This window comes from Citrus clementina, unplaced genomic scaffold (assembly GCF_000493195.1).
Source record: "Citrus clementina cultivar Clemenules unplaced genomic scaffold, Citrus_clementina_v1.0 scaffold_3, whole genome shotgun sequence".
NCBI classification, from domain to species: domain Eukaryota; kingdom Viridiplantae; phylum Streptophyta; class Magnoliopsida; order Sapindales; family Rutaceae; genus Citrus; species Citrus x clementina.
The window spans coordinates 13709252-13722257 of NW_006262339.1; the positions used below are offsets into that span (position 1 = coordinate 13709252).

Here is a 13006-nt window from a genome sequence, read left to right on the forward strand (position 1 = left end):
TTTGGTGGGTCGGCTACTTGAGAAGCTTTTTTAAGTACTGCTCTCCGCTGTCTAGCAAGTGCTCACTTCGTGGGGTAAAGTGTGGGCCTGCTACCCCTGGGTACCCCTTCACTGGCGGATCGGAAGCTATCTGGTAAGTGACTTTGGAGGCCATAGAGTAACAACCACGAGTTGACTGCTGGTCCCTTTTAATGGTGATAACTTCTTGGGCGGCTGGGATTTTCATGGCGATGTAGTGCATTGATACCACCGCTTTAGTTGCTACTAAGAACGACCTACCCAGTATAATATTGTAGGCACTCGGGTGATCCACAATAAGAAAATCAATCATATGAACAACTCGGTGGGGTACCTTACCGAGAGTTATGGATAGTGTGATGATGCCCTTTGGGATGTCCATATCCCAGGCGAGCCCAATAAGAGGCGTAACATATAGGGTGATCTTTGGCGACTCAATCAATAGTTGATCCAAAGTGCTTTTGAAAATGATATCGACAAAGTTGCCGGTATCTACAAGAGTTCTTAATACCTTACTAATAGCAACGTTCAACATAATTACTAAGACATCGTCATGGGGGTGAGAGATACCCTCAGCATCTTTTTCTGTGAAAATGATAGGCAGGGGATGGCGGGGTATCTTCGGTGTACCCCATCTATTAAAGTTGACTTCTCTGCCAATATTGGTGGTTAACGACAATGATGTACCATAGCCTTTGATGGCCCTCTAAATTGGCCAACTAGAGTCGATTCGCCCGTGATCATCCGGACATACACGCCTTTCTTATGTCCTGGGGGCACCTCTCGTTCCGGACTACCATCAGCTACCCGCTTGCCCTTATCTTGCTCTATGGATTTCTGAGCCTCTCTCATGCCAGCAACAAATTCTTTGAGGTACCCGCTGAGAATCAAAGATTCAATCTCCTCACGCAAGCTAAAACACTCGGTTGTGCTGTGGCTGAAGTCTTCGTGGAACTCACAATACTTTAGGCTACGCTTCATGTTGGGGTACTTTTTCATTGGCTTAGGCGGACGGAGGAGGCCACTATCTCGAATATGGTAGAAGATCTGCTCTGGGGAATGATTCAGCGGATGGTAAGATTTGTACTGAGGCCTCGGTGGTGGCTCTCGCTGCTCTGGTGGTGGCGATCTTGGAGGTTGGGGTACCTGTGAGATACCCTGAGTGTTAAACCCTCGTTCTCGTGGGGCAACCCGTAGAGGGCTCCGCGTTCAGGGTACCCTTGGTATTTGGGCTTCCGTTCTCTTGGGCTTCTCCTTGTTCTTTAAGACCTCGACCTTATCTTTTTGGCGCTTCAAATGACATTTCTCATCGATCTCCACCTACTGCAACACCCGAGAACAGGGTTCCCTATATGAAAGTAAACGCTTCTTTTGAAAAGAAAGTCATAACTTGCCCAACTGTAAATTTTTTCTCAAAATGGGTCAGTGTGTGTTAGTTTCCAAATGCTCCGGTTTGCAACACCTCTTGGTGGAAACGACTCACATACTCTGCCAAAGGTTCGGCTTCCCCTTGCTTGATAAAGGCAAGTTTGGAGGCTGCCCTATCTTGAGTGGAAGCATAGGAAAACTCTTTAGTAAATTCGGATAACAATTGGTGTAGGGAAGATACGCTACCCGCCTTTAAAGACCGAACCGTGACTTCGCGGGGCCCGTAAGTGTGTGGGTAAACATCCTACACATGGCGTTCTCATCTACACCCTTAATAAGCATTTGGTTGCGGTATAGCTGAATATGCTCCGAGGGATCAGTGGTACCCAAGTACTTGGGTATCTGAGGCATGGTGAACGCTTCGGGAAGAGCTGCGTCCAAATCTCCATAGTGAATGGCAATTGGTAGGTCATTGGTGTTGGAGCACTTGTAATGTTTTGCTTCTCAGAGAGGAGCTTCACTTGGGCTTTCAGCTTCTCCATTTTTTCCATAAGTTCGAGGGGTACCCTAAGGGCACCTGATGATGTCACCGCCATTTGAGAAGCCTTTTTTGCCTTTAAATTTTTACGGAGATCCTCGTGAGCACGTTTTGCACGCCTCGTACCTTGACTGTTGCGGGAATTGTAAGAGGGGGTAGAACGCTCGTCTCGGGAACCCACAGTTTGAAACTTAGAACCGGTACCCGATGGTAATGTTTTGGCTTACTGGCCTCAAGTACCTCTTTTCTGACCATAACTTGTTGGTCCGTTTGAGATGGTGGAGCATCTAGCGTCATTGATGGAAGTGAACTTTTGGGTGCCCAAGATCCGACCGCCCTAAGTATTGCATGGGCAAGATCCTCAAAACGCTTGTGAGAGATAGGTTCCTCATCTTGGCGAATATCAGTTGATTGCTTGATAACCTTGTCTTTGCTGAGACGGGTTACCCTTCTTGCACGGTCACTACCTTCACCGCTGCTGTCATCTCCCATCCTTGTAGAATCCACCATTAAACCTTCGGGAGGTACGTCGGGTGCCATGTATTGGAGTACACACAACAACTAGTTTGGTAACCGGGGTGGAGGCTTTTTGTGCGCCTCCCTTAGACGGCGCCAATTGTTTTAGACAAATTTTGGGGGTAGGAAAAGACAAATCTATCTAAAACAATGAATTTGTATTTTTAGGGGAGACGAGGTACCTCATTGGTTTGTTGTGTGCGGTGTTTTTGAAATTTGGAGGTGAAAAGAGAAGAGGGAGGTGGTAACAATGGAGGAAGGTCTGAACCATGAAAAATGTCCTTCGAAATGAGTTTCGCGCCTGCAAAATAGTGAAATACAAGTTAGAGGTGAACGTTGGGGGGCGTTCACACTCCGACGCTCAAGTTAGCAAATTCAAACTTTTTTATGGTAAAGAGAGCTGGCCAGCCCTTTGTAAATTAGAGTTTAAGGTTGAAGAAAACCTATTTTTTGGAGTGTGAGTGTTGATGCGGAATGAAAAACATGATGGAGAATAAAACCTAGACACATTTATATATGGAGTACCTCAACTGCCATGTGGCGTATCTTTTTTGGCTATTAGTTATCATTTTTTAGGCTTTTCACATCTTTTACATTTTTATGATTTTTGGGCGGTTATGTGCATGCTTGGGAATCAAGAAGGCATTCGCGGCGTATCTCACCTTTTGGAAACGTAGCGCGCGCTGTAGAGTGGTGCAAGGTACCTCTGCAGTGGTTGCTGGGTAGGCGACTGAGGACCACTGTCCTTAGGACAATGTCCTTTACTTTTAGGCAGCGGTGGCAAGCAGTTGTCCCCTTTTTTAGTACGATGTTTTTTATTCTTAATTCTAAAAAAATCGAATATTATCTTTTAAGAGGTAGAGACATTTGGCATGGCAGACTTTTTTAGAGGATTTTCCTAAGTCAGATCTGTTGGGTACCCCAAGTTTATGGGGTACCCCGATCTATGCGGGGTACCTCGAGTTACTCTGGAGTTATGCCGGGTACCTCGAGTTATTCCGGGTACCTTGAATTCTTCTGGAGTTATTCCGGGTACCTTGAATTATACTGGAGTTATTCTGGGTACCTTAAATTATGCTGGAGTTATTCCGGGTACTCGAATTATGTGGGGTACCCCAATCAATGCGGGGTACCTCTGATCGTGCTGGGTACCTCTAATCATGCCGGGTACCTCGAGTTATTCTGGGTACCTTGAATTTTGCTGGAGTTATTTCGGGTACCTCGAATTATACGGGGTACCCCAATCTATGAAGGGTACCTCGAGTTACTCTGGAGTTATGCGGGGTACCTCTGATCGTGTCGGGTACCTCGAGTTATTTTGGGTACCTTGAATTTTGCTTGAGTTATTCCGGGGTACCTCGAGTTATTCCGGGTACCTTGGATTATGTTGGAGTTATTCTGGGTACCTCAAGTTTCTCTGGATTTATGCGGGGTGCCTCTGATCGTGCCGGGTACCTCTAATCATGTCAGATACCTCTAATCATGCCAGGTACCTCTAATCATGCCAGGTACCTCTAATCATGCGGGGTATCTCGAATTACACTGAAGTTATTCCATTCGTCGACACATGGCATTCTGCTATCTTTCCTATTTTTCCCCAAACATATATTATTACTAAGTGTGTACAATTCATTCACTCACGGGGATTGATTGAATGATTTTTAAGCTAAATTAGGCGCAAGAAATTAAAAAAATTGTTTTGTGCTTTGACCAGTCATTTACCTTAAAAACGATGTGTACAATTTATTGAGAATACTGAGAAATTTTAAACAACAATATGAAAGGAAAAAATGATTTTTATGCGTACCAAGATCCCGACACCTGGTGGTTATCTTATTGAATGGCAAATATTTGTTTATTTTGACACCATCTTAAACAATACTCTTCTTATTGTTAACAACCGGTCAGGTTTATTGAAAAAAAAAATTGATAAAATCATCAGAGCCGTGCAAACTTAAACAAACAATAGTTATCCAAAGAGGCAAGCATAATTTTTAATTTTGTAATGCTTTTTATTTAATTCAATATAGTTTTATCCCCTGCTTATTAACTTTGGATGAATAAATAGTTAAAAGACATTTGAAATCATATTCTAGGAAAATGATAATATGATAATGGTTGTTTTAGATTTTTTATTCTCCTTTGATTTTTCGTTTTCTATGATATAGGAAAAACGTTACTAATCAGTTATTTTTTTCTCCTTGTATTGTGAACTATGCTTCTTTCTTTTTAATATATAATATTTTTTATCATTGTAAAAAATATATAATGTTCATATTCTTTTTAATGATTCCTACATTTTTTTTAATTCAAGTTTAATTGGTTCTTTAAATGGAAGAGTGCACTCAAATGCTAATGATGAGCAGATAATATATACATATTTTACCCTTAATTATATAATTACTAATTATTTTATTTGTTATTTTTAATTAATTGAATTATTTTATTGAATAGGGAATTAATTGGAAATTATGGATAGAAAGACATGAAGAAACTCAATTTAGGAAGTAAAGGAGATTAAATTGAGAATCAATTAGGGACAAGGAATTAAAAGAATTAATTTATTGAGATTTAATTCAAGAAGAGAAGAGATGCATCATGTGAGAAGCAATTGCCATTATTGTTAGCATGTGCATAGCATTAAAAAAAGGAATCCTAATGCAATTCTAAGTGGTGGGCACGTGTGAGAGCAAAACAAATTAAAGGCCAAGCCTTTCGGCTTTAGAATTGAAAAGGTCGGGCCCATTTTGAAGACTATAAAAGCTGACTTTGGCTTTTGAGAGGAAAGTGGCCAGAGGAGAAAAAAAAATGAGCAGACGCAAGTAGAGAAGAAAAGAAAATAGCGGCAACAGCAATTCAATATTCTCATGGCTGTTTTTATTTTATTTGTTGCTCCATATTTAAGTATGTCTAGCTAATTTTCTTATACCGATGATAAGGATGAAATCACATTCAATGAAATAATTATTTTTTTATTTAATTATTTCCTTACATATGTGCTTTAATATTTATGGTTCGTGTTTCACATGATTAGTTGAATGTTATTAAATTCTTTTCACCAATTTTGTCATGCATTATTGATTGTTTGGATTAATATTTGACTAAATCTATGCTTGGATCTATAAAGTTTATATATAATTTAATTATCTTTGATTCTGGATTTTTCATTAAATTGCTTACAAAGAGTGCTTAGAAAAACTTTGACGCTTTGTTATTCAATATGTTTACATGGGATGCTTAAATATCATACTATTAAGCAGAAAAAGAACATACACAAGATTAATTTTATTTGGACTTAATTGTTATATCCATGAAATGACATAAATTGATTTCGAGTTGTCACTCTAAAATTGAGGATTAATTAATAAGTAGATAATTACTAGTTGAATAGTGGTGGATTATGAAACCTTGGTAATTTTTGTCCTATTGAATTCTCGTTTGCTTTAATTGTTTTCTTAGTTTAATTAGTTTAATTACTCTTAAATTTTAAATTGCTCAATTAGGTTAAGATTAATATTAATTTTAGATTTAAATTAGATTTTTCAATTTATAGTAACCCTTGTGGGTTTGACCTCGTTACTACTATTTTATCTCTAGATTCGTGCTCTTGCGAGTATATTAAAATTTTTCACAATAAGTTTTTGGCGCTGTTGCCGGGGATTGTGCCAGAAAGTCAGTTTTATCTTGGTTGATATGATTCTTCCACTAGTTATAATTTAGGTTGTCTTTTTTTTAAAAAAACACAAAAAATTAGAATTAGACTTCAAATTCATTTTTTGGTTGTTAGATTTCTTTTATTTTAAATTTCGTTTATTTTCATTATTGTTGGTTTATTTTATTTTTGTTTCTTCCTTATCTAGTTAGTTTATGAGTGTTTGGGAACGCGATTCAACAAATCGTTTAGTAAAAAAAGATTCTAAAATTGACAATAGTCAAGCTAGGTCTTTGCAAGTGATGGATGACACAAATAGAATATTGCCAGTACTTCCACTAGTGCAAGCAGAGAAAAGTCTTAGAGAATATTTTTCACCACTTGCAGCCAACCAACCATCTTGTATTGTGTTGCCACAAACTACAGCAACACACTTTGAACTCAAGCCCTCAGTCATTCAGCTTTTACCATCTTTCCATGAGTTAGAGAGAAATGATCCATATTTGCACATTAAGGAATTGCTTGACATATGCTCTACATTCCGTTTTCAAAATTTTAATGATAAGTCAATTAGGTTTCGTATGTTCCCTTTCTTATTAAAAGACAAAGCAAAAGCTTGGTTGAATCACTTGCTGCTGGGTCAATTACTTTATGGGATGAATTGAGTAACAAGTTCCTCACCAAGTTTTTCCCTATGTCTAAAACAAATGCTCTTAAGAGAGAGATACGTGATTTTTATCAAAGACAGGGTGAGCAATTTTATGAGTGTTGGAAAAGATTCAACGATTTACTCCTTAAGTGTCCCCACCATGGTTTTGAGAAATAGAGACTTATACAATGCTTTTATAATGATTTAATTATGTCAAATCGTCATATGGTAGAGTCTATGAATGATGGGAGATTTTTAAACCTATATGAAGGGGCTGCATAAGATTTCTTTAATTCACTTTCTGAGAATTCTCAATAGTGGGATTTTTCAAATCAAAGAGAAAAATCACCTCTAGTTTCTAGAAAGGGTCTATGTGAAGTTAAGGACGATTTTGATGTAAAAGCTACTCTAGCTACACTTTCTAAGAAAGTAGATGCCTTACCTTTGAACCAATCAATGAATCATCATCCTAGTGTAGCTAATGAGATGTGTGCTCTTTGTTCTAACCCATCTCATACAATAAAGAATTATCCTTCAATACCAACCTATCAAGAGGCTTATTCTGAGTAGGTACATGCCCTACAATCATATGAGAAAACATTCAATAGTCCCTATTCACCCATATATAATCCTAATTGAAGGAATCACCCTAATTTATCTTGGAATCAAAATCAACCTTTGTCAAACTAAGGAGAACAACAATTTAGCATGCCAAATCAACAATTTGCCGCTCCTAACCCAGTATATCCCCCTGCCCAACAACCTATGTCTTAATTTGTTGCACACCAGCAAAGAAAACCTTCTTTAGAGGATACACTTCAAAGTTTCATTCAGTCAACTCAACAAGCATTTCAGTTAAACACTCAAGCTATTCTAAAGCTTGAATATCAATTGGGTCAATTAGCAACTACTGTAGTTGAGAGAAAAAAAAAGGAAAATTCCCAAGTCAACCAATTCTAAATCCTAAATGAGTGCATGAAGTTAGATCGAGTTCAAGCCATCAGCATGAAGAAGCGAAATCAATTATGACCTTGAGAAGAGGAAAATTATTTGACCATAAGGTGGAGGTTTGAACAAGAGAGACATGTGAACTTCTTTAGATCTACTTTCATCACAAGACTCATCACCGAATGATCTAGAAGAAAGTGATCCACCAGCTTATATTCCTAAGGCTCCTTTTCCTCAAAGGTTAGCAAAGGTAAAAAAAAGAACTTCAACAGGTGAGATTATGGAAATCTTCCAGCAAGTAAGTATAAACATCCATTTACTCGATGCTATTAAGCAAGTTCCTTCCTATGCCAAGTTTTTGAAAGATTTATGCACTAAAAATAGAAATTTGCATGTCACCAAAAATGCATTTTTAACTGAACAAACTATCAATTTACTTCAATGTAAAATGCCACCAAAATTTAAGGATCCAGGTTCCCTTACTATCCATGTGTTATAGGGAACCAAAATTGTTTGATAGAGCATTATTAGATTTAGGTGCTAGTGTTAATCTCTTGCCTTATTCTGTTTACATGCAGCTTGGACTAGGTGAATTAAAGCTAACTTCTATTATTTTGCAATTTGTTGATAGGTCAATGAAAATACATCGTGGTATTATAGAGGATGTGTTGATATAGATTGACAAATTTTATTATCCTGTTGATTTAATTGTTATTGATACTCAGCATGTAAAGGATCCTAAGAAACACACCTCAATTATTTTAGGTCGTCCTTTCTTAGGTACAACTGATGCTCTTATTAATTGTAGGAATGGAAACATGCAGTTGTCTTTTGGTAATTTGACCACGAAATTGAATATTTTTAATGTTACCAAGTAGCCACATGAAGAAAATGAATTTGTCGAAGCAAGTATGATAGAGGAATTAATAGAAGATTCATTCATTTCTAACCATAATGATGATCTATTAGAGGCATGTTTAACTCACTTTGATTTATCTTTTAATGATGATAGTGTAATTGCAGAAGTCAACGCCTTACTTGATGCAACTCCAATTATAGACACAACTAAATGGAAGACAAAGTTAGAACCACTGCTTCATTTTGAGAAGAATATTAGCCTATTTGTAGAGACACCACCAAAATTGGAGCTCAAAGTACTGCCTGGCACTTTAGAGTATGCATTCTTAGGAGAATCTGCCAACCTACCTGTTATTATTTCTTTGTTCCTCGATCTTGAGCAAAAAAGTAAGTTGTTGGGTATTCTAGAAGAATATAAGGAGGCAATAGGATTGACCATTATTGATATTAAAGGTATTAATCCAGTAGATTGCATGCATCGTATTCATCTTGAAGAAAATACTAAGCCTATTAGGGAGATACAACGTAGGTTAAATCCTAACATAAAAGAAGTGGTAAGAGATGAAGTAATAAAATTATTAGATGCAAGAATTATTTATCCTATTTCAGATAGCTCTTGGGTTAAGCCCCATGCAAGTTGTTCTTAGGAAATCCGGTGTTATAGTAGTTACCAATTGATTAGTGTTAAAAATTGTATGTTTATTAAGGAGTAAAAATGATATTTTGTGCTATTAATGTAATTCATATTTGTAATTATGTAACATATTGTGAATTTCTAATTATTTTTCTAAGTATTTGATTTTGTGTATTTTTGTGTGTTTATTAGGTAAAAATAATAATTTCATTCAATTTGAAGATTCAAACAAATGTACGGATGTCAAATTTAGATTTTGGAAGTCCGAGAAATTATGTCATTGTCGAGGAGGATCCAAGACTTTTGTTGTAAATTTTTATGTTCTTACCACGGTAAATGTGGTAATTGTAAAATTATAATTTTTTATCATGTTAGGTATGGTATTTGTTAGTGGAATGTGTTAGATATGCTTAGTGGATTAAGTTATGTTTATGTTTTATTAGTGGGACAAATATAATGCTAAGATGTTATTAGATTTATTTATTTGTATGGTGTAGATTTATCATGTATTAGTATAAATAGAGAGAGGGAGTGAACACATCTCTTTACACTTTCTCTTCTCATCTTTCCCCCCAAATTCTTTTTCTCATCTCTCTTTGTAATATATTTTCAATCAATAAAATTATTTTTATTTCAATTTTTAAATTCCATTTTTTTAATTATGTGTTTTTCAATTTTAATAATTTCCTTTATTTCAAAAATGTTTAATTAAATATTCATAGTTAAGGGAAGGTGAAACTCTTAGTAAAAAATATGGTTTAATCAAATTCTATTTTTAATTTTATAAATTAAATTGTTTTCTATTTAATTTTATCTATATTTTATATTTTGAAATTTTGATTTAGTGTTGATAAAAATAGGAATTTGGCACAATGAATTCTTAATATCTTAGTATAAAATATGGAAAAATGGTATTTTGATTTAGTGTAGACAAATTAAGTTTTGGCACATTAAATTCTTAATCCACAATAAAATAAATGGAAAAATAATTTTAATTTATACAATTAATCTTTTGGGAAATAAAATAAAAATAAAAAGAATTTTTTAAATTGTATTTATTACTAAGAGTGGATCCATAACGCTCGCTAACTAATTCAATTTTATACTTTTTCTTAAATAAATTACATATTTTTAAATTTTATTCTTATTTGGATAAACTTAAGTAAACAAATTAAATCATTTCTCTGTGGATCGACCTCGGACTCACCGAGATATATTATAACTAGGCACTCTTATATTTAGGAGTAAATCAAACATTTTAAGTAGTATCAAGTTTTTGGTGCCGTTGCCGAGGAGATGTTAATTCGTAGATCTCAATCACCACCACCAATCATGCACGAGATCCAAGACAAAAATAAATTGGGCCAACTTAATCCTTCTATTGATCAGGGAGACAATCAATCTCAACATGATCAGAATCAACCAAGAACTTTGAGAGACTACATAAATCCAACCAGAACTGGAGCACTGTCGTGTATAGTATTTCCTCCAGAAGTGTCTCGATTCAACTTCAAACTAGATATTATCCAACGTTTACCAACATTTCATGGTTTAGAATCTGAGAATCCATACTTGCATCTAAGAGATTTTGAGGAAGTTTGTAATACATACACAGACCAAAATTGTAGCATGAACATAATTAGATTAAAGCTTTTTCCTTTTTCATTAAAAGATAAAGCTAAAACTTGGCTACAAAACCTTAGATCTAGAACAAAAAGAACTTGGAATAACATATAAGAACAGTTTTTGAAAAAATTCTTTCCACCTCATAGAACGAATTCTTTTAAAAGGCAAATCACTTCTTTCACTCAAAAAAATGGAGAAACATTATACAAATATTGGGATAGATTTAAAGAATTGCTTAACATATGTCCACACCATGGTTTTGAAACTTGGCGATTGGTCACTTATTTCTACGAGGGCTTAACACCACAAAGTAGACAAGTTGTAAAAATATTGTGTAATGGTGAATTTAGAGATAAAAATCCTGAAGATGCACTAGATTACCTTAACCAATTAGCTAAAACTATACAACATTGGGATACTGATGGAACTTATGAATTAACTAATAAACCATAACTATCTCCATCTAGTGGAGGAATCTATAACCTTAGGGAAGATCATGATTTACAAGCAAAATTTACTTCCCTAGTTAGAAAGGTTGAAGCTTTGGAAAATAAAAGGTGTGGTCAAGTAAAATTTGTTCATGAAATTGCATGTGATGTTTGTAGTTCTAATGATCGTTTCACTCAAGATTGTCCCACTCTGCCCGCACTTAAAGAATGTTTGCATGATCAAGTTAATGCCATCAACACGTTTAACAAGTCAAACCCATATTCACAGACTTATAATCATGGTTGGAGAAATCATTCAAATTTTAGTTGGAGGAATAATAATAATGTACAATCTTCACAAGCACCACCTCCACAAAATTTTCAAAATACTCAGCCTTATGCACCATATGTTCCACCACCATGGAAAAATTTGGAAGACATAATGCATTCATTCATTAGGAAGCAAGATGCTATTAACAATCAAAATGCACAAACCTTTTCTAATTTGAAAGATATTTTTGCTAAAATTGCTTATGCACTCACAATTCAAGAAAAAAAAGAAAATTTCAAGCTCAACCACAACCAAATCCTAAGATTCAAAATGCACCCATGGACCAAGTTAAGTTAGTTAGAACTCTTCGTTGTGGTAAGGTTATTGATCGGCCTATTCCTGAACCATGTGAAAATAAAAATTCAAAGGGTAAGGAAGAACTAAATAAACTTACACCTAGTGAAGAAATTACTATTGTTCCATCTGAACCATCATTTCCTTATGCATTGAATAAACCAAGGAAATCAAACCACTATTTTGAAATTTATGAAATCTTTAAGAAAGTGAAAGTTAACATTCCTCTGTTAGATACAATCAAGCAGGTACCTTCATATGCCAAATTTTTAAAGGACTTATGCACTGTTAAGAGGAAATTGAAGGTAAAAAAGAGTGCTTTCATGGCTGAACAGGTAAGTATTATTCTATCTACCAAAAATAAGTTGAAATATAAAGATCTTGGTTGTCCTACTATTTCTTGTATTATTGGAGATCACAAAATTGAGCATGTTTTGTTAGACCTTGGTGCTAGTGTTAATTTGTTTCCATATTCAGTTTATCTTCAACTTAATCTTGGCGAGTTAAAATCAACTTTAACTACACTTTTCCTTGCTGATAGATCAGTTAAAGTACCAAAAGGAATAATAGAAGATGATTTAGTACAAGTTAATAAATTCATATATCCCGTGGATTTTATTGTCTTAGAAACTGAAACTGAACATGTTGTGAATAATTATAAACCAATTCATGTAATTTTAGGTCGACCATTTTTAGCAACTATTAATGTTTTGATTAATTGTAAGAATTGTTTAATGAATTTGTCATTTGGAAATATGACTTTGGAATTGAATGTTTTCAACATGTGTAGGCAACCTAATGAAGAAAATGAGAATGAAGATGAAATTGATGAGCAAAAGGAATTGCTTGAATCTTGCATAGAGGAGAATATTCAAAAAGGGAATTTTTCTGAACTTAGTGACATTTGTTTGGTTAATTCTATTGAATCAAATAAACAACTTGAATATGATACTTCTAATATAAATTTGTTGTTTGATTCTTGTCAGACTTTACAAAGTGATGATGGGAAACGAAAAATTAAGGAGGTTGGAATCATTGCAAAGACTGAACAATAAGAAACACCTAAATTGGAATTGAAACCTTTGCTAGAGAGATTGAAGTATACTTATCTTGGAGAAGAACAAACTTATCCTATTGTAATTTTTC

The 13006-nt window shown here is 35.1% G+C and overlaps 2 non-coding genes across 2 annotated transcripts; both read right to left on the minus strand.

The window, feature by feature from the left end:
- Window positions 1-6801: 6801 nt before the first annotated feature.
- Window positions 6802-6908, minus strand: LOC112100572. The gene has a single exon (XR_002906940.1). It is a non-coding gene; the product is annotated as a small nucleolar RNA R71 (small nucleolar RNA).
- Window positions 6909-10958: 4050 nt separating this feature from the next.
- Window positions 10959-11067, minus strand: LOC112100486. The gene has a single exon (XR_002906855.1). It is a non-coding gene; the product is annotated as a small nucleolar RNA R71 (small nucleolar RNA).
- Window positions 11068-13006: the final 1939 nt, after the last annotated feature.